General features: G+C 37.6%; 1 long non-coding RNA gene across 1 annotated transcript; it reads left to right on the top strand.

Annotated features, from left to right (window-relative positions):
* Positions 1-502: 502 nt before the first annotated feature.
* Positions 503-5,164, top strand: LOC134293147 (uncharacterized). Its single transcript, XR_010000168.1, has 2 exons — positions 503-3,416; positions 4,336-5,164. It is a non-coding gene; the product is annotated as an uncharacterized LOC134293147 (long non-coding RNA).
* Positions 5,165-18,782: the final 13,618 nt, after the last annotated feature.

Here is an 18,782-nt window from a genome sequence, read left to right as displayed (position 1 = left end):
GCCTGTTCCAAACACTGTTCCATGAAGCCTTTCCAAAGGCATATGCTGTCCCTTTGACACACTGAGAAGGCTCATATACACAATGGACTCTCTTAGCTCATGTCTGGGCCAAGGGTTTTCAAACTTTGTGAATCTTGCTAAGTTGAGAAAAGAAGTCTGAGTCTCCCCAAATTGAATCAAGGTTCAAACAAAGACAGACAGCTCATTGGAAAGCATTCTGCTAGTGCAAAGGGCTTGTCTCAATTGATTTTAAAAAACATACTCACCTTGTAGACTACAAGAAAAAAGTATCCACTTTACGGCTGGCCCTCCAAGTGGCATTGCTTCACTGTGGAATTGGATGGAGGAGTTAGTGGTGGTCAGTGAGTGGTGAGCATTCCTGGAAGGAAGTGCTTCTTTCCTGGGTTGAATTTTATTTTTATTTTTTATTTTTTAAAAAAGTTCATATGTGTGGATATCAGTATTTGTGAACAGAAAATATGTTTATTTGATAGCATGACAGGGAAGAAAGTGGAGCATCCATTGCTGTGTGGTCAAAAATAATGTAACTGGAAATATGTACCATCCCCTAATAGCAAGATGTTCACCAAGAGAAAATTTGGCTCATTATGGCAATCTCACTATAATGAGTGTGGCATTAATGAGGCCATTGCAGGGACAATGCAAAGTGGGAAAATGTGGGCCCAAACAAATTGTTTTTCATCAGCGTTGTCCTATTCTAGTACTTTGGAGTCTCTTAAATGAAGCACCTCAAGTGGGCCTCTTTAACCAGGAAGAAGTGTGCAATTGAGAAAACTCTTATTTCTTCTTCTGACCTTGATGTTTTTGCACACAATCAGAATGGCCATATACTTTGAAGCAGACTTTTATAAATCTCAACCTAATTTTGCCATATTATGGATACAGGTTGTGCAGGAAGAAGAAGGCATGCATAACAAAGAATACAGAAGAATACATACCCTACTGGAGAACCTAGAAAAGAAGGTATATCAAGTGACCGTGGTTAATTTTAGTGACTTGAACTTAATGTTACATCTAAGAATCCATATCCAAAACCATAGTCTGGTGCCACATGCTCACTAAAGGTCCTGCCGCATAAGTAAATTGAATCACAAATTGAATCAAATTGGGTTTCCTCTGCCTATATCAGCTGGAGATAAACCAGAGTGAGAAGATTTACAGCTTTCCTGTTTGTCTACATCACACCACCGAGCACAAGGAGCATTGGCCAAGGGAGAGAACCAGGTGTAGCCAATGAAAAGCATGTAGTACAGAAGGTCAAGTTTCTTTTTGCTAAAATGTTGTAATCCTATATACAGGCAGTCCCCAAGTTATGAACAAAATGGGTTCTGTAAGTTTGTTCTTAAGTTTAATTTGTTTGTAAGTTAGAACAGGTACAGTTTTATAGTGTAATCCCAGCCGTGTGTGTGTGTGTGTGTGTGTGTGTGTGTGTGTGTGTTTTGGATAACATAGGGAAGGGTTAACACCTCTGTGGTGTTTGTTTTGCTGTCTGTGCCACTCTTCAGACAATTTCACCTCCCTTTCTGTCCCTGTGATAATTAGATTAGAACTGACCTTATGGAGAAGATTGATAGACAGAGTAAAAGGAAAAGGGAAATACAAAAAACGGAACCATACGTTCTCCACAATAGATCAACTGAAATAATATTTGAATGAAAAAAGTATTGTTCCCAGAGGGTGGGAGGAGAGGGGGTAGGGAGGGGAGTAATATTGTTAGACACTTGTGGAAGAGAAATTTGGAGTTGGCAATGTTGAGAAAATTGAATGAATTATACACTGTGTGTACTATGAAATGGTTGCTGAAATCAACATTATTTTACCTCTGTCAAGAAATATATATATATATATATATATATATATATATATATATATACACACACACACACACACACACACACACACACATACATACACACACACACACACACACACACACACATACATACATACAAAACCTGAGGTCTGGAGATTAAGTTCGAAGCTCAGTGACACAGAGCCAGTCCCTGAAATATGGCACCCCTAATTGCAGCAGATGATACTTGGGGCATACCCATCTTTTCTTGGGAAACATGAAGTCATGGGCATAACCCCAAAGAGCTGTTCTCAGCACGGACGTTGCAGTCTGCCAGCACAATAGGCTGGAGAACTCTAATATAACCACCAGGATCACATCAGTTGAGCAGCAGAGTGAATTTATTTATTTATTTATTTATTTATTTATTTATTTGCAGTATTTATATCCCGCCCGTCTCACCCCGAAGGGGACTCAGGGCAGATCACATTATGTACATATAGGGCAAATATTCAATGCCCATTTACACATAGAACTGAGACAGAGAAAGACACAGAGGCAATTTAACCTTCTCCAGTGGGGATGTTCGATTCTGGCCACAGGGGGGAGCAGCTGCTTCATCATCCACTCTGATGGCACTTCCTCATTCCAATGTCGTAAATTAGTTAAATTTGCCTCCCACTTTATAAGTGGTATCTTATTTCCTACTTGATAGATGCAACTATCTTTCGGGTTGCTAGGTCAGCAACGAGCAGGGGCTATTTTTTATTTTTTAATTGACGGGTGCTCATCCCGCCATGGGCTGGCCTCGAACTCATGACCTCATGGTCAGAGTGATTTATTGCAGCAGGCTGTTCACCAGCCTGCGCCACAGCCCGGCCCCTGAATGACCTCTCCCTGCCCTCTCCCTGCCACTCACCTTCTGTAGGATGGGTCACCTGGTCAATGGAATCCCAATAGGCCACTGCAACTATGCCTCCTATGTCCAAGGCCTTATGAATGAATGAATGAATGAATGAATGAATGAATGAATGAATGAAACTTAATTTATAGCTCGCCCTATCTCCCAGGAGGAGATAGGGTGGCTTAAAACAAAATACACAGTGGCAAACATTCAATGCTAAAATTAATAAATAACTAAATCAAAAACAACTCATTAAATTATAAAACAACTTAAATAAACAAGACATAACACACTAAACATAATTACAAATATATTAAGTCATTAAAATCGCTAAAATTCGACTGAAAATTGTTGGAGGGGAGGTGCACAGAGCAGCCTGAAGTCAGAGCTGGGAAAGATTAATCCACCACCATCTGGCCACATCCAATCAGGTCAATGTAATCCAAGTCTGGTTGGGATGATCATCCAGGACTGAGTTCTGGTTTGTGGGGATTTTCCCATTCATTGATCTAGCATTGAAATACAGGGTCAAATATGAATGAAGGCACTCATTTGTGGCACTCATTTGTCCAGTCAGCTACAGATGATCTTCGACACATTTATATTGGTATCCCTGTCATTTGGTGGGCCCTTCACTGGTTCTTTGATAATTTTAGAAAAAAGACATCACATTGGCTTAAATGTTCTTAAGTGAAAAAGGTATTGTCAGGACCCAAGCTGCAGAGCACCAATAACCATACACAGAGGCCAGATTCTATCTAATATCTTTATTAAAGAAATATATAAAGTCAATAAAAATAAGTGTAGAATATAGTTCAGAAGTAGACCTTTCAGGAAAGGTCAAATATAGTCCAGAAAAACAATGTCCAATATATGATATTAAAGTCCAAAGTTATAATCCACTTCACCGAAACACACACTATTTTGCAAGCAATAGTGTGGGGAACTGTCCATAGTCTTTGAGGCTTAAGGTAAATCCGGATCAAGGAAACAAGGCTGGAATCCGTGAAACAGGGTCCGTGGGTTTAAAATGCAAGGCAAGACAAAACTTGAGGCTTGGCAAGGTCCAACTAGAAACAAGGCATTCGTGGAACAAGAACTGAGTCCATGGAGATCCGTGGAACAAGGCAGGGCTGGGAACTTGATTCAGGAGCTGGGAACTGGAGTACGTAGTCTACACGCGATCTCACTCCACGAGCTGACGAATTGACTCCGCAAGGAATTCTTTGTGGCCAACATCTATATAGGATCTTGTTTTCCCGCCAAAGTACACTTTCTCTGGGGAACAAGAACCGAAACCTATACTGTCCAGATGCAAGACTCCTTAAACTTTCCCAAGGGAAATAGACTTAATCATCTAATTGTCTGGCAGCTATCCGAGCGCTTCTGCGAGTCGCCTCCCGCGCGTGTCTATCTTGATTATAATAAAGGCGGCGAGAAAATGGGGGAGATTTCGACTCAAGGCTTGTTTGGCTGTCTTCTTGTGGGCAAACATCCTGCAGCTGCAAGGGCTGCAAGGGCTCCAAATCTGGCAGAAACGGTGGGAAACCCAAGTTTTCCTCTTCATCTGTCACAACAGTACTAGGAACAGGACTACATGGCCCATGAGACATCACAGGTATTCAGGAATAACCCACAACGCCTTCCCCAATGCACTCATTTGTTTGTTTTATCTGGCAATACTTTTAATTTTTTTATATAGTTCTGTTGATCGTGTCATAACACCATCCACAAAGAACTAGAGCATTTTTTTTTTGCAAATTTCTTCCATGTCTATTAAACTGGTTGCTTGGGAACATGAAAGTGTATTTCCCCAAACAATTGGGAACAGCTATATCATCATCATATTAATATTTTCAATTGACCTGATTAACCACCATTCATTTGTAAAACAATTTTTTATTAAAGAGTTACATATAAAGTACAAATTATATTTTAAAAGAATATCAAGCAAAAGCAAAGAAAAATATACAGAAAAAGGAACAGCAAAGAATAAGAGAGAAGTAAAAAAGCTTATATACATTTGACTTTCAATCTTCCTAATTATGATTATTCAAGTCAAAGTAAAATAGCTTGTTCGTTTTTTAAGATACTTTGAAGATGATTACCATTAATGCATTTCTACAGCTTAAATCAATGTACTAATCTACAAATCATCAAAACCTACACATTGTTTTTTTTTCTGTGCAAAAAAAAGTTAAGCTTTTCAGTCTTTCAGAAAGGTTGTCAATGATTTTTCTCTAATCAAACTTGTTAATTTGGCCATTTCAAATATGTTTGACAGTTTCAACAGCCATTCTTGATTTATTGGTATAGTTTATGTTTTACCACTTCTGTGCCTACTGTAGACTTGTTGCTGTGGTCATGTGTTGCTGTAATTTCCCATATTTATTCTCTATTTATTCTTTTGCTGACCCAACAAATACATTTCAGCTCTCCTTTGAAAATTGGTTTACAACTTTTTTGCATCTCATTAAGCTTCCAGATGTTCTCTCAAATATGTATTGCTATTATTATTATCACTGCATAAGTGATATTAATTTTAATGGCTTCCTTTAAAAACACATTGTTCTTGGTACATCTCAAGGGTGGCTATGTTGATATAAGCAGTCTTTCAAAAGTTTGGGTGATGTCTTTTGCCAAGTTACATCTGACTACAGGAGAGGAGAAGAGGAAGAAGTGGTCACTGTCTACATGTATCTTATCAGTGTTTGAACAACCAGATATAGATGTTACTAAGGAGAAGAAGGTGCACTTCCGAGTTAAAATGCTTGTGATGTTTGTAGACTCAAGTTATTTGCTTCTCACACTACCAAAGATACCAACAACAAGCTTTTCAACTGTGTCCTTCCTCCCAATGCACAGTTTCTTACTTCTTGCTACAGAAGGTAAGAGATAAGTAACATCTGGAATGGCCTTTAGCATTTGGCTAAGGGTTTTACTTCTTAGAGTTCATGACACTTAAAATCCATCAATTCAGCTGAACTCATTCAATGATGAAATGTGAATTAAGGTAGGAAGTGGGTCAAAGATGGGCACAATATTCCTTTTTATAACCTAGACTGACCCACATGCCTCAGGCAGTTTCTCCAAGTTCTTACCATTTAAGAGACAGGAATAACAGCTGGCTTTATATTGAAGTAGCAGGGGATTTGTACAGAAATTAAGGAAAAGCAAAACAATGGGAGATTGAAATGTAATCTGTTTTCTCAACTAAGGGAAGATATATGATCTTTTTATTCAATTCATCTTTATAAGAAATCCATATATTGATTTCACATCCTAACCTTAAGCTAAATTAAATTTGACCTTGCTTTCCATGTAACAAGCAATGCCTTCCATACCCATGGCAAACTGACTATTTAAGTCAAATTATATCAAGAGCCTTAAATAAGATACAAATGTTATATAGTATGTAAATAAATATACAAGAATTATCTCAAAAAGGATTAATATGTAAAAGGAAAAATCCTCGTGGTGGTGGTGGAAATTCAAAATTGTGTATATGTGTATGTGTCTTAAAATTTAATATTTTTTAAAAGAGTCTTGAATTTTGATGCCTTCTGTGTCTGTACATTTATTTATTCTAAGTATAAGGGTTATATTAAGTTAATGGGCAGAATGCGTTTTCAAAAATGCAAAGATATCATGCACAAAGCCTAAACATTCAACCAAAATAATACTTTAATAACTGTTCTAACCCATATCGGGTAAGAGTTCATAAAGTATTTGCTTGGATTTTGATTCTATTAATAAATTACAACTTTGCTTCTTTTACACTAGAGTTCATGCAGATAACATAATATTGGATCTGGAAAATACATTTCTCTTTTCCTTAACTGGGGCTTTATGTCAAAATCTGAAAGTGACTCTGTGGTTCTCAACCTGGGGTCCCCAGATGTTTTTGGCTTACAACTCCCAGAAATACCAGCCAATTTACCAGCTGTTAGGATTTCTGAGAACTGAACCACTGATTTAAAGGAAAGCAGGAAGTGGTGTTTTTGTTGCTCAAGTCTTAGCACTGCTGAACAGCTCTCACAGTGAGGAAGTTCATCCTAATGTTCAGGTGGAATTGTCTTTCCTGTAATTTGAAATCATTATTCCTAGTCTCCAGGGCAGAGAAAACAAGCTCCCTCCCTCCTCCCTATGACTTCCACTCACATATTTATACATGGCCATCATATGTCCTCTCAGCTTGTTAAGTCACTCCTCATAAGGTTTGTTCTCCAGACCCTTTATCATTTTAGTTGCCCTCCTCTGAACACATTCCAGTGTGTCTACATATCCCTTCAATTGTGGTGCCCAGAGTTGGACACAGCGTGATTCCAGGTGTGGTCAGACCAAGGCAGAATAGAGGGTAGCATGACTTCCCTGGATCTAGATACTAGACTCCTATTTATACAGGCCAAAATCCCATTGGCTTTTTTAGCTTCCGCATGACATTGTTGGCTCATGTTTAACTTGTTGTCCACAAGGACTCCAAGATCTTTTTCACAGGTACTGCTGTTGAGCCAGTTGTCCCCCATCCTGCATTTCATGTTTTCTGCCTAAGTGGACTATCTTTCATTTGTCCATGTTGAACTTCATTTTGTTAGTTTTGGCCCATCTTGTCTGGTATCAGCGTGAAGCTGACTGGACTGTAATTGATTGGGCCTCCTTTTTCCCCTTCTTGAAGATAGGGAAAACATTTGCCCTCCTCCAGTCTGCTCCAATCTGACTTGTCCTGTTCTCCAAGAACTCTCAAAGACTATTGCCAGTGTCTCTGAAATGACTTCCACTAGTTCCTTCAGTACTCTTGATGTAGCTGATCTATCCCTGATGTAGTTGATCTAGCCTTCTCTTTGACGATGGAGTTCTGCTGAAAGTTGCAGTGCATCATGGGATGGGAGCTGGCGGGCTTTGTCATAAAATGATAGGTGAACTGGTGCATCCCTCCGAATTCACCCCCATTTGATGAGGTCCTTTTTATCATGAAAAACTTAAGAAGATAGCTATCCCACTTTTGGTATCTCTCCATTGGTTACTCATTCCTTTTAGGAGTCAGTACAAGTTTATGCTATCTTTTTTGCCCATGTTTCTTTTTACTGGCCTACTCAAGATATACATTCTAGGACCTCTAGGCTTTGCACCCAACCAAAGGTTTCTTCTTCCTTGACTCAGCTTTATACATTTTACTCATCACTCCATACTCTCCCTGAAAATATGTGGAAATTGCCCTCCTTCAATATTTTTGAGTGTTCCAAAGCTTTAGTGATTTTAGTATAATATTACTTTATAATCTTGTATATTTTGATTACAGGATAAGGACCTTATCAGATGCAGTGAGAAAAGCGTCTTCTCCCCACTTCTTTCCGCTGCTATCACAGAGTCCCACGGAGCCCATCACATGATGCAGGGCTACTTCCAGTGGGGCTCCGTTTCTGCAGCGTTGTGGCAGTGGAGCCTAGAGGAGTTCTCATTGGAGAACAGAAGAAAAGCCGAAGAGGAAGTGGGGACAGACGGGGAAACTATGTCAAAAGGCAGAGGACAGACCCAGATGGGAGGGAAGAGAGCCAGACGATTCCCTCCGCTGCCTCAGATTTTTCCTGCTGTCCCCCGATTTATCCCTTCCCGTCTGATAAGGTCCCTTGTTAGTTTGCATTGTATTTGTTGTACTAGATCCATAAATTAGTTTACAGTTCTATTGTATCGTTTTATGTTTTATTATGCTTTCCTGCCCTATATGTGTCTATGCGTATACACAAAGATTTTAGATTGTAAACCTATGGCAGGATCCACTGTTTTTGGTTGTTGTACTTGTAAAGAATTATTTAAATAAACAGCAACAACAATACAACAAATGTAATATGTTTTAAAGCTCAGCCAGTAATAATGAATGCTAATTTATCCCCTACTTGCAGATATTGCTTTTTTAGCAGGGGAAAATCATTTCTGCTGGGCTGTAGCACAGCTGGTAAATCACCAGCAATAATAAGATCTACCAACCAAAAGATGGCCAGTTCGAAACCATCGACCATCACTCGACCATCAAGTCCAACTCACTGTTTACATAAACAGTTCGAAAACAGCTTAGAGCTGTAAGTAGAGAAATTATGTACCGCAAATTGCGGGGGAGGTATTTTACGACACCATAAAGAGCAAGACCAAAAGTGCGGTGACCAAGAGGAAGGCGGAAGGAAGAAGTCTTGATGGATCTTTATCATAAAGAATGGAGCAACAGCACCCCCCTGACTGAATCTGAGATCAATCTCAACCTCCAAGGCACCAAAACAAACTAGACTGCAAGACAACATACCTCCTTCTGTCTGTTCTGTTCTGTTTGTCCAATCGGCATCGAATGTTTGCCATGTATGTGTACTGTGTATGTGTACTGTGATCCGTCCTGAGTCCCCTTGGGGAGATAGGGCAGCATATAAATAAAGTGTTGTTGTTGTTGTTGTTGTTGTTAAATTAGTTATAAATTATACTAACATCAGGCTGGCTGCATACTTCTGCAACTTCAAATATTCTACATTCTTAGGATTGTTCAGGGGACTACAACTGAATGGACATCTATCCCAGTATGCAGCAGAAATCACAACTGCCACTAACTAAAGCTGTAGGCTGAAAACTTTGAGGTGGTCTTTTTTTGGTTAATCCAAAATCCAGTACAGATATCTGGAGCTTTTCCCAGGACATTACAGCTGGGAAATAGCAGCAGTCTCATGAGAAAGACTTGGTGTCACAAGATTTCCAGGATGGTATCCAATTTGAAGAATATTTCAACTTTTGGAATGCTTTTTCCAAACTCCAAATTGCCTAGCCTTTAGGGGATGGGTTGTTGCTTCATAGAATTTATCTCTTGTAGTGTAACTGGTTGTGCAATAAGTGTCTTTGCTGTAGCCCATCTGTGAAAATCTGAGAAATTTTCCTTTCTTTCTTGAGGCTTTTGCAGGCTTTAGACCAGAATCTCAAGAATTTCCAGACACGTACTTGGCTTGGAGTGAAAGAAAGAAGAAAGAAAGAGAACAGCTTAGTAGACAGAGATTGTTTGCTTGAAAATCACCAACTTCAGCCTGTGTCCAATGGAAGCAATATGGTTTCAATCTGGGTCTTGAGAGCGGATCAGGCTACAGTGGCAATAACACACATTCCACGTTCTCCCCAGTATTACTTGCTAAAGCTAGGAGCTAAAGTAACTTTGGTCAGGAAAAACAAGCAGTGCATTTACACTCCACATTTGTCCTGAAGCTTTAGCTCCATCCACTAAAGACTGGGAAAAATTAAATGTTGCAAGCACACTTAATCTTTTTTGCTATTCAGTCACAGGCCACAGTGTCATTGTCTGAAGAGTACAAGTATTCACAAAATATAATTATGGTGATTTTCTCCAAAGGAGCCTTATTTCAAATGTTTTAAAAATCTTGTTTGTTCCGGATATCTAGAAAAAATATATACCAACTAAAGTTAATTTGAATCTTAAGTCTTCACCATTGCCATTGCTGGTGAGAGTGTATGAGAGCTGAACTTCATTGCACAGAGCAGGGGGCACTGGGCTGTCATCGTGTGCATCCTGCTGCTGGTCTGCTTCTTAACTGTGATTCTTTCATTAATAGCTTCCAATCCCACAATGTTGCCTTCACTTACTTAGTGTGATGAGACCCTTCCGCTTCTGTGCCTGTATGCTGGCAGTAAGGGTATATTAAAGGATAGGATTCTTCTCTCTCCCCTCCTTCTTTCTGTTTCAACGCCGACCATTTTCCTTTTATTTATCTTTGCAACTGTACTAAAATGAAAAAACAAAATTTAAGGAACAGCAACAGTGTGTAAAAGTGTGGTCATGGGGGTATGCAGAAGTACGATCATGGGAAAGGAAATTGGCATTTTGGCCCAATCTTGCGATTGAAGAGAGATGTGACAGTATGGATCTGTTATCCTTTCTTTCTTATATATATAATTTTTTATTAACAAGAAAAGAGTATTTTCAATACATAAAAAGTGGGGGAACAATATGAAATATAGAAAAGTAGGAAAGAATTTTTTTTAAAAAAAATAGAAAAAAGACCAAATTACATGAAAGTGGGGGAACAATAAATGTATAGGAAAGTGCGAAATAGGAGGAAAAAAGAGAGGGAAAAAAAAGGTACTATGACCAATAGTCCAGAAGGGGGTATTTGATGACTTCCGCTCTTTCTACTCCTGAAAATAACAACTTATTAGAGACAATATAAGAACTAAATGTAACTTCTTTCCCACATCTGTCTTTAATCTTTCTTAAGATAATTTTCTAGAAGTGTCCAGTCCGTCTTTTTCAATCCGCTGCCGCTATTTTCTTTTAATAAAAATGTTAACTTGTCCATATCTTTTATATCCATAATTTTGATAATCCAGTCTTTCAATTCAGGAGTGGTATCCAACTTCCATTTTTTTGCAAAGACTATTCTCGCTGCTGTTGTTAAAAAAGTAAATATTTTATCCAAATTTCGATCTGCAAATAATTCCAAATCAAACATACCCAATAAGTAATATTCCAGTTTCATTGGGAAAGATTTTTTAAATTTTTTTTGACATTCTGCATGGATAGTTTTCCAAAAATCTGCTGTTTTTTTACATGACCACCATAGGTGGAAGAATGTACCTTCATTAGTCTTGCATTTCCAGCATTTATTGTCCATGTTCTGGTACATTCTACCCAACTTTGCTGGAGTCATATACCAGCGGTGCAGCATTTTGAGATAGTTTTCTTCTAAGTCTGATGCATATGTGTACTTTATTTTCCTCAACCAAATTTCTTCCCATTCGTGTATTTGTATTGGTCTTCCAATATTTCTTGCCCACCTTATCATTGAATTTGTAATTTGTTCTGTTTCAGTGGACCATTCGAGAAGTCTATTGTATATTACTGTAATTAATTTTTTCTCAGATTTTTTAAATCAAATTTTCCCAAATATCTTCCTCGGAGAAGCCTAATTTACTGTCCATGTTAAAATATTCTTTAATTTGTAGGTACTGCAGCCAAGTTACTTCTTTATACTTTTCCTGTATTTCTACTTGTGACTTTAGTTGAAAAGTGGGTGCCTTCCCTTTTAACAAGTCTCTATACGGAGGCCAATTAGACCATCCAAGTAACCTCCTTTGGTTAGCTTCCAACGGTGATACCCATTTTGGTGTTTTTGTGTAAAAGTATCATTTATATCTTTCCCAGACCCTCATTAAAGCTGACCTAATGAAGTGGTTGCCAAAATTTTTCTCTATTTTTGTTTTCCCATACCAAATATACGAATGCCACCCTCTTCTTAGGTCAAATCCTTCTATTGTAAGTATTTTGGATTTTTAAAAAATTTATCCAGTCTCTTATCCAGACCAGGGCACTCGCTTCAAAATATAATTTCAAGTCCGGTACTCCGAAACCACCTCTTTTCTTAAGATTAGTCATCACTGCATATTTTATTCTTGGTTTCTTCCCCTTCCAAATAAATTTTGTTAAATCCTTCTTCCATTGTGTAAATATTTTCATATTTTGGATAATAGGGAGGTTTTGAAACAGATATGTCATTTTTGGTAAAATATTCATTTTTATCGCCCCAATTCGACCTAATAGTGACAGATTTAGATTCTTCCAACTTTCTATTGCTTTTTGGATTTCCTTCCATTTATTTAAGTAGTTGTTTTGGAGTAACTGATTATTCTTTGCCGTCAACCATATTCCCAAATATTTTATTTTTGAAGACGTTTTTAGCCCAACTATTTGTTCAAGTTTTTTCTGATTCTCTTTTGATATATTCTTAGTCAAAATTGTTGATTTTTTCTTGTTAATCTTGAGACCTGCAACATTTCCAAATTCCTCTATACTCTCAATCCATTTGTTGATACTTGCCCTGGGATCTTCAATGATACAAATTATATCGTCTGCAAAAGCTCTTGCCTTGTATTCATGTTTATCAATTTTTAACCCTTTTAAGTCTTTTTTCTCTCTGATATTGCTCATTAAAATCTCTAAGGAAAAAAATAAAAATTAACGGCGATAAGGGACAACCCTGTCGCGTTCCTTTCGATATGGAAAATTCTTCAGAGAGTTGCCCGTTTATCAATATTCTTGCCCATTGTTGACTATATATTGCCTCTATTGCATTTTGAAATTGATAGCCAAAATCTTAATTCTCTAAATAATAATTTTAAAAAATCCCAATTTAAGTTGTCAAATGCTTTTTCAGCATCCAATGAGAGTAGAGCCAATTCTTTTTGATGACAACATTCATAATATTCTAGAGTATCAACTATAATTCTCACATTATCTTTAATATTTCTATTAGGAGAAATCCTGTTTGGTCTTCACCAATACATTCCACTAAAAAGTTCTTTAATCTGTGTGGTAGAATATTTGAAAATATTTTATAATCTATATTTAATAAAGATATTGGTCGATAATTTGCCACATCTTCTGGATCGCCTCCTTCTTTCTTCGACATTACAATTTCTGCTTTCTTCCACGACTCCGGAATTTCTTTATCAATCAGGGCCGCATTCATTACCTTTTTCAAAAATTGAACAGTTTCTTCTTTCATTACCTTATAAAAATTTGCTGAATATCCATCAGGTCCAGGTGATTTATTTATTTTTAAATCTTTTATAGCTCTAAGGATTTCGTCTTCAGTAATTTCTTTATTTAGTGCTTCTCTTTGTATGTCTGATATTTTAGAAAGATTTTGTTTACATAAAAAAATCCGTTATTTCCCCTTTATCTATTTTGTCTTCTGAATATAAATTTTGATAAAAAGTCTTAAAATGGTTCAGAATATCTTTGTCTGTAACCAATATTTTTCCCCCTGCTTTTATTTTAGAGATATGCTGTGATTGTTTTGTTCTTGTCTGTTTGGCAAGCCACTTCCCTGTTTTATTGGCATTTTCAAAATTATACTGCTTTATATATTTCATCTGCTTAGCCACCTGGTCCAGTTCCAAATTATTTCTTTTTCACTAGTATATCTAATTTATTCTTAATTCTGCTTTCCTTGGGGTTGTTTTTCAACTGAGATTCTAATATTTCAATTTCTTTCTTAATATCATTTATTTTCTTGTTCCTCCCTTTCTTTTTCCACGAGTTTTGTTGTATAAAATGTCCTCTCATAACTGCCTTGTAGGCATCCCATATTGTTTGTATTCTGACATCATTTATATCATTCATTTTAAAGTATTCCTTCATTATATTTTTATTTTTCTGCACATCTTCTTCCAATTTTATTAAATTATTGTCTAATCGCCATTTCCAGTTTAATCTTTTATGATTAATAATCATCTCTAATGGATTGTGGTCCGAAATATCTCTGGGCAAAATTTGGATTCATCCAATTTTTGTAGATATCGTTTTTGAAGTCCAAATCATATCTATCCTCGACCAACTTTGGTGACGATTGGAATAAAAGGTGTAGTCCTTTTGATTACAATTTCGTCCTTGCCATAAATCTTCCAACCCTAATTCTTCTTTTAGACCTATAAAGTTTTTCGGTAGCATACCAATTTCTTCCTTTACTTTTTTAGATTTATAATATGTTTTGTCCATTTTTGCATTTAACACTCCATTAAAGTCTCCGAATATGATAATAAAGTCATTTTGAATTATTTTTTCTCTTAAATTTTTAACAAACTGCGTTTTAGGTCCATTTGGAGCATATATATTGCATACTAATATGTTATTTAATCCAATTTTAACCTTAACACCAATCATGCGACCTTCTTGGTCTTTAAATTGTAATTCCGCTGGTAAATTTTCGTCAATATATAGGACTACCCTTCTTTTTTTCTCATCTGCGGAAGAGTAGAATTCTCTTCCTAATTTTTTTTGAGTGAGATATGCAGTATGTCTTTAAGCAATATGTGTTTCTTGCAACGCTATTATATTGTATTTCCCTTTTTTAATCTTGTTAAATAACCTTTTCCTTTTACTAGGTAAATTCAGACCATTAATGTTGTTGGAATAGCATTTTATTTGTCGATCAAAATCACACATCATCCACATTCTTGTCTATATCCGGATCGTCGAGATTTCCATCATCGTCCTCATCATCGTCTGTCAGCTGTCTGCCTACTTCTAGAAGTTCTCCCTCCGGGGAGTAAAATCTACATTTTTTTTGGCTGCTTCTTTGTTTTTGGGGAGAGAGGGGGTGGCTTATACTCTTTCTCTTCTTTCCCTTTATTCAGCTTCTTCAAAAAATCTTTTGCTTTATCTACAGACGTTAGCCAATGTTTTTGCTCATTATAAGTGACCATCACTCCTTCATATTTCTCCCATCTGTACCTAATTTGCCTTTTTTTTAACTCATCCGTTAGAAAAAAATATTTGCGACGTCTTTCCAAGGTGGTAGGTGGAAACTCCTTTAACACTGCAATCTTCATGTCTTTATAATAAATTGGATTTTTACTGTTTTGTTTTAATACTTCATCCCTAACTCTTCTTTTGACAAAATAAACAATAGTATCTCTGGGGGCTTTGTTTCTTTTTGCATAGTTTGTTTGAACGCGAAAGGTACGATCTACTTCTCCGTCAATTTCTTGTTCTGTTCGATCCAAGCATTTCGCTATTAATTGGATCACTATTTGTCTAATATTTTCCATAGCCTGTTTTTTAATATTTCTGAATCTTAGTTGGAATTCTTTTTCATTAATATCAAGTTTTTCTTGTAATTTTTCCAGCCTTTCGTTTTTTATAGAAAGTGTTGCCATCTTCTTTTGGACATTAGTTTGAATTTTATCTCTTTGGGCATTTTCCGATTTTATTTCTTTGATGTCACTTAATGCCTCCGTCAGTTCACTTCTTATCCGACCGATTTCTTCTTTAATTTCTTTTTTCATATCAACCATTTCCTCCTTCAGCTGTTTTTGTCGTGTTTCTTGTTTTTCTGCCATCTCCTGTAAGTCTTTTTGAAGATCTTTTTTCATCGAGTCTTGTTTCTCCGAAATTCTCTGAATTTCTCTCATCAGGTCGGCCATATTTATATCTCCAGGCAGTGAGCTCCTCCTGCCAGGATTTGGATTTGGCAAAATTGGTAAACCTTTAATATCCTTTGGTTTATTTAATGACATTTTTCTTCTTCATAATTTAAATAATATTGTGTTTCCCACTATCCAGAAAGGGAATGCAGGTATATATTTATTAATTTTTAATTTTTTAAGCAAAAAAAAAGTCCAATTGATGAAATTAACTTGATTATATTAGTTAAATTGATTTTCTCTTCAATTTAGTGATCATACCACCAGTAGCAATATAATGTCTATCGACCACCTGTACAGATGTATATTCTTCACAATTGATTATATTTTTAACTCTCTGAGATTTATTCCCAGACTCTCCCCAAACTCAATTCAAATTTCTTGATGGTCCACCTCATAAGTCCATTTTATTCCACCAGTTTAAGACTGCTCCCTCTTAGATTTTCCACTTTACTCCAGACCCAGGAACATCCAGTACACTGTCCGCTTCAATTTTCTTTTCCCCTCTCCACCGTCACTGCTGCCTCACCGTCCCTGCCACACACCTAATTCTTCCTTCTCTCCACTCCTTCGTCTACGGCTACTTCACCTTCTTATCTGTGTGTATTATATATTCTTCTTATATCCCATCATTTACTCAAAATGTAAATTTTATATAAAGAATAATTGATGTAGAATAGTTGAGTAAAGTTAATACCAAAAACGGAAAACCAGGCAATCAATCAGTCACTTAATTCATCCAGTCAATTCCGATCAATTAATTCATCCAGTCAGCTCCGATTCCAGATACTTAAATTAATCAATTTATCAATTTATTTACCACTCTGGTCCGATATTTCTTACTAACTCTGCTGGTACCAGTATTTCAAAAAACCCCGGTCCAGCTATTTTTGAAGTCCGTGTCTCTTCCTTCCTTCGTCTTTAAAGTTTCACACGTTTCCTCCCATGTCTCTCACCCCAGCCAGTTCCGTGTTCTTGAAACAACTCTTTGGTGAGTGTACCTTTTTTTCCCCTTCCTCTCGGCAGCCTGATTGACTCAGAGGGACCGCATTCCCTGAACACCACCTCTGGCTTCCTTTCTTTTGCCGGGCACCATGAGGTTTTTCTTTGTTTTGAAGAAGGAGAGCTCCTAGACAAAACAGTCTCATTTCCAAGGTCGGACAATTCTTTTGTTCACTTCTGTACTCGGACCCTTGGGTAAATCAATTTCATATATAATTGCTAATAAAAGAAAGAAAAGGGGATATATCCAACAGCACAGCCTCTTATAAATTTAGTAAACTCCGGGAGATTTTTTTTTTCACTCCATCCATTGCTAACGAAAGTAAGTCCCACTGGATTGTTAAATCCCACGTTGCTAATTAAGGAAGGTAGCTCTTAGACTCTAATATTTTCTCGAAGTTCCGCTTCCTTATTGTCCAAATATCCAGCAGAGGATCCAAATATACTTCTCAATTACTTTTCCTCTTTTTTTATTAATTTCTTATTGTCCTTTATTGTTCGCCCATTAGTAGTAGTTTTCGGGAAAGATCTATACAGGAGACAGTAAGAGCCTTCACCAAGCAAAAGGCTAGACATTACCTGAATGCCAACCTTCCTTTTTCTTTCTTCTTGGTTCTTCTTGTAATGTTAAAATGAGCGGGGCAGACAGTAGATGCAGGTTCCCCTGCTTCCCGCAGCGCGTTCCGCTCGCCGCTTCCACTCGGACCCACTTACCCGCCACCCTTATGGATGGCGAATTTTGGGGTCTTCGAGGGTGCTCAGCTGGCTTCACGTCTCCTCCCGCCTCTATCGGCAGGGTGAGAGGGAGCTTATAGCTCTACCGAACACTGCTACGATCTGGTCTTGCCGAGAGCCCTAAGCAGACCCGTCCTGTCGCCATCTTCGCCCACCGGAAGTCTCTTCAGATCGTATAAATCTTTCGCCTTATCCTTTCTTTCTTGATTTGTTTGGTTATAGTGGAATTTCAGGCCCATGTGAAAAAGTTCCAAAACATCTGGAAGGCACCAAGATGAATGACAGTTGGATTAGGATTCAGATGTCATGAAAGCCGCTTTCCCCCTCCTTGTGGAGAGGAAAAGTGGGATATAAATAAACATAATTAATCTCTTTTTAAAATAAAGTTTCAAGCTTGGTAGATGCAGGGAACACTGTGGATGTAGTGTATCTGGATTTCAGTAAGGTCTTCGACAAGGTCCCTCATTACCTTCTGGCAAACAAACTAGTCAAATGTGGGCTAGGCAAAACTAGGGTTAGGTGGATCTGTAATTGGCTAAGTGAACCAAAGGGTGCTCACCAATGCTTCCACTCCATCCTGGATTGAAGTGATAAGTGGAGTACCATGAGCAGGGTTCCATCCTGGGTCCAGTTCTGTTCAACATCTTTATTAATGACTTAGATGAAGGCATGATCATCAAGCTTGCAGATGACACCAAATTGGGAGGGATAGCTAATACTCCAGAAGACAGGCGCAGAATCCAAAACAATCTTAACAGATTAGAGAGATGGGCTGAAACTAATAAAATGAAGTTTAATAGGGACAAGTGCCTTGGTCAGACCATACCTGAAATTACACTGTGTCCAGTTCTGGGCACTGCAATTGAAGGGAGATATTGACAAGCTGGAATGTGTCCAGAGGAGGGCAACTATAATGATCAAGTGTCTAGTGAACAAGCCCTATCAGGAGCAGCTTAAAGAGCTGGGCATGTGTAGCCTACAGAAGAGTAGGCTGAGAGGAGACATGATGGCCATGTATAAATATGTCATATAGAGGAAGTCATATAGAGGAAGGAGCAAGCTTGTTTTCTGTTGCCCTGGAGACTAGGGTGCAGAACAATTACTACAGGAAAGGAGATTCCATCTGAACACAGGAAGAACTTCCTCATTGTGAGAGCTGTTCAGCAGTGGAACTCTGCCTCAGACTGTGGTGGAGGCTCTTTCTTTGGGGACTTTTAAACAGAATTTGGATGGCCATCTCACGGGGGCGCTTTGAATGCAATTTTCCTGCTTCTTGGCAGGGGGTTGGACTGGATGGTCCACGAGGTCTCTCTTCCAACTCTATGATTCTATGATATAATAATAATAATAATAATAATAATA

Source organism: Anolis carolinensis, chromosome 1 (assembly GCF_035594765.1).
Source record: "Anolis carolinensis isolate JA03-04 chromosome 1, rAnoCar3.1.pri, whole genome shotgun sequence".
In the NCBI taxonomy this organism is placed as follows: domain Eukaryota; kingdom Metazoa; phylum Chordata; class Lepidosauria; order Squamata; family Dactyloidae; genus Anolis; species Anolis carolinensis.
This window is presented reverse-complemented; position numbering and strand designations above follow the sequence as displayed.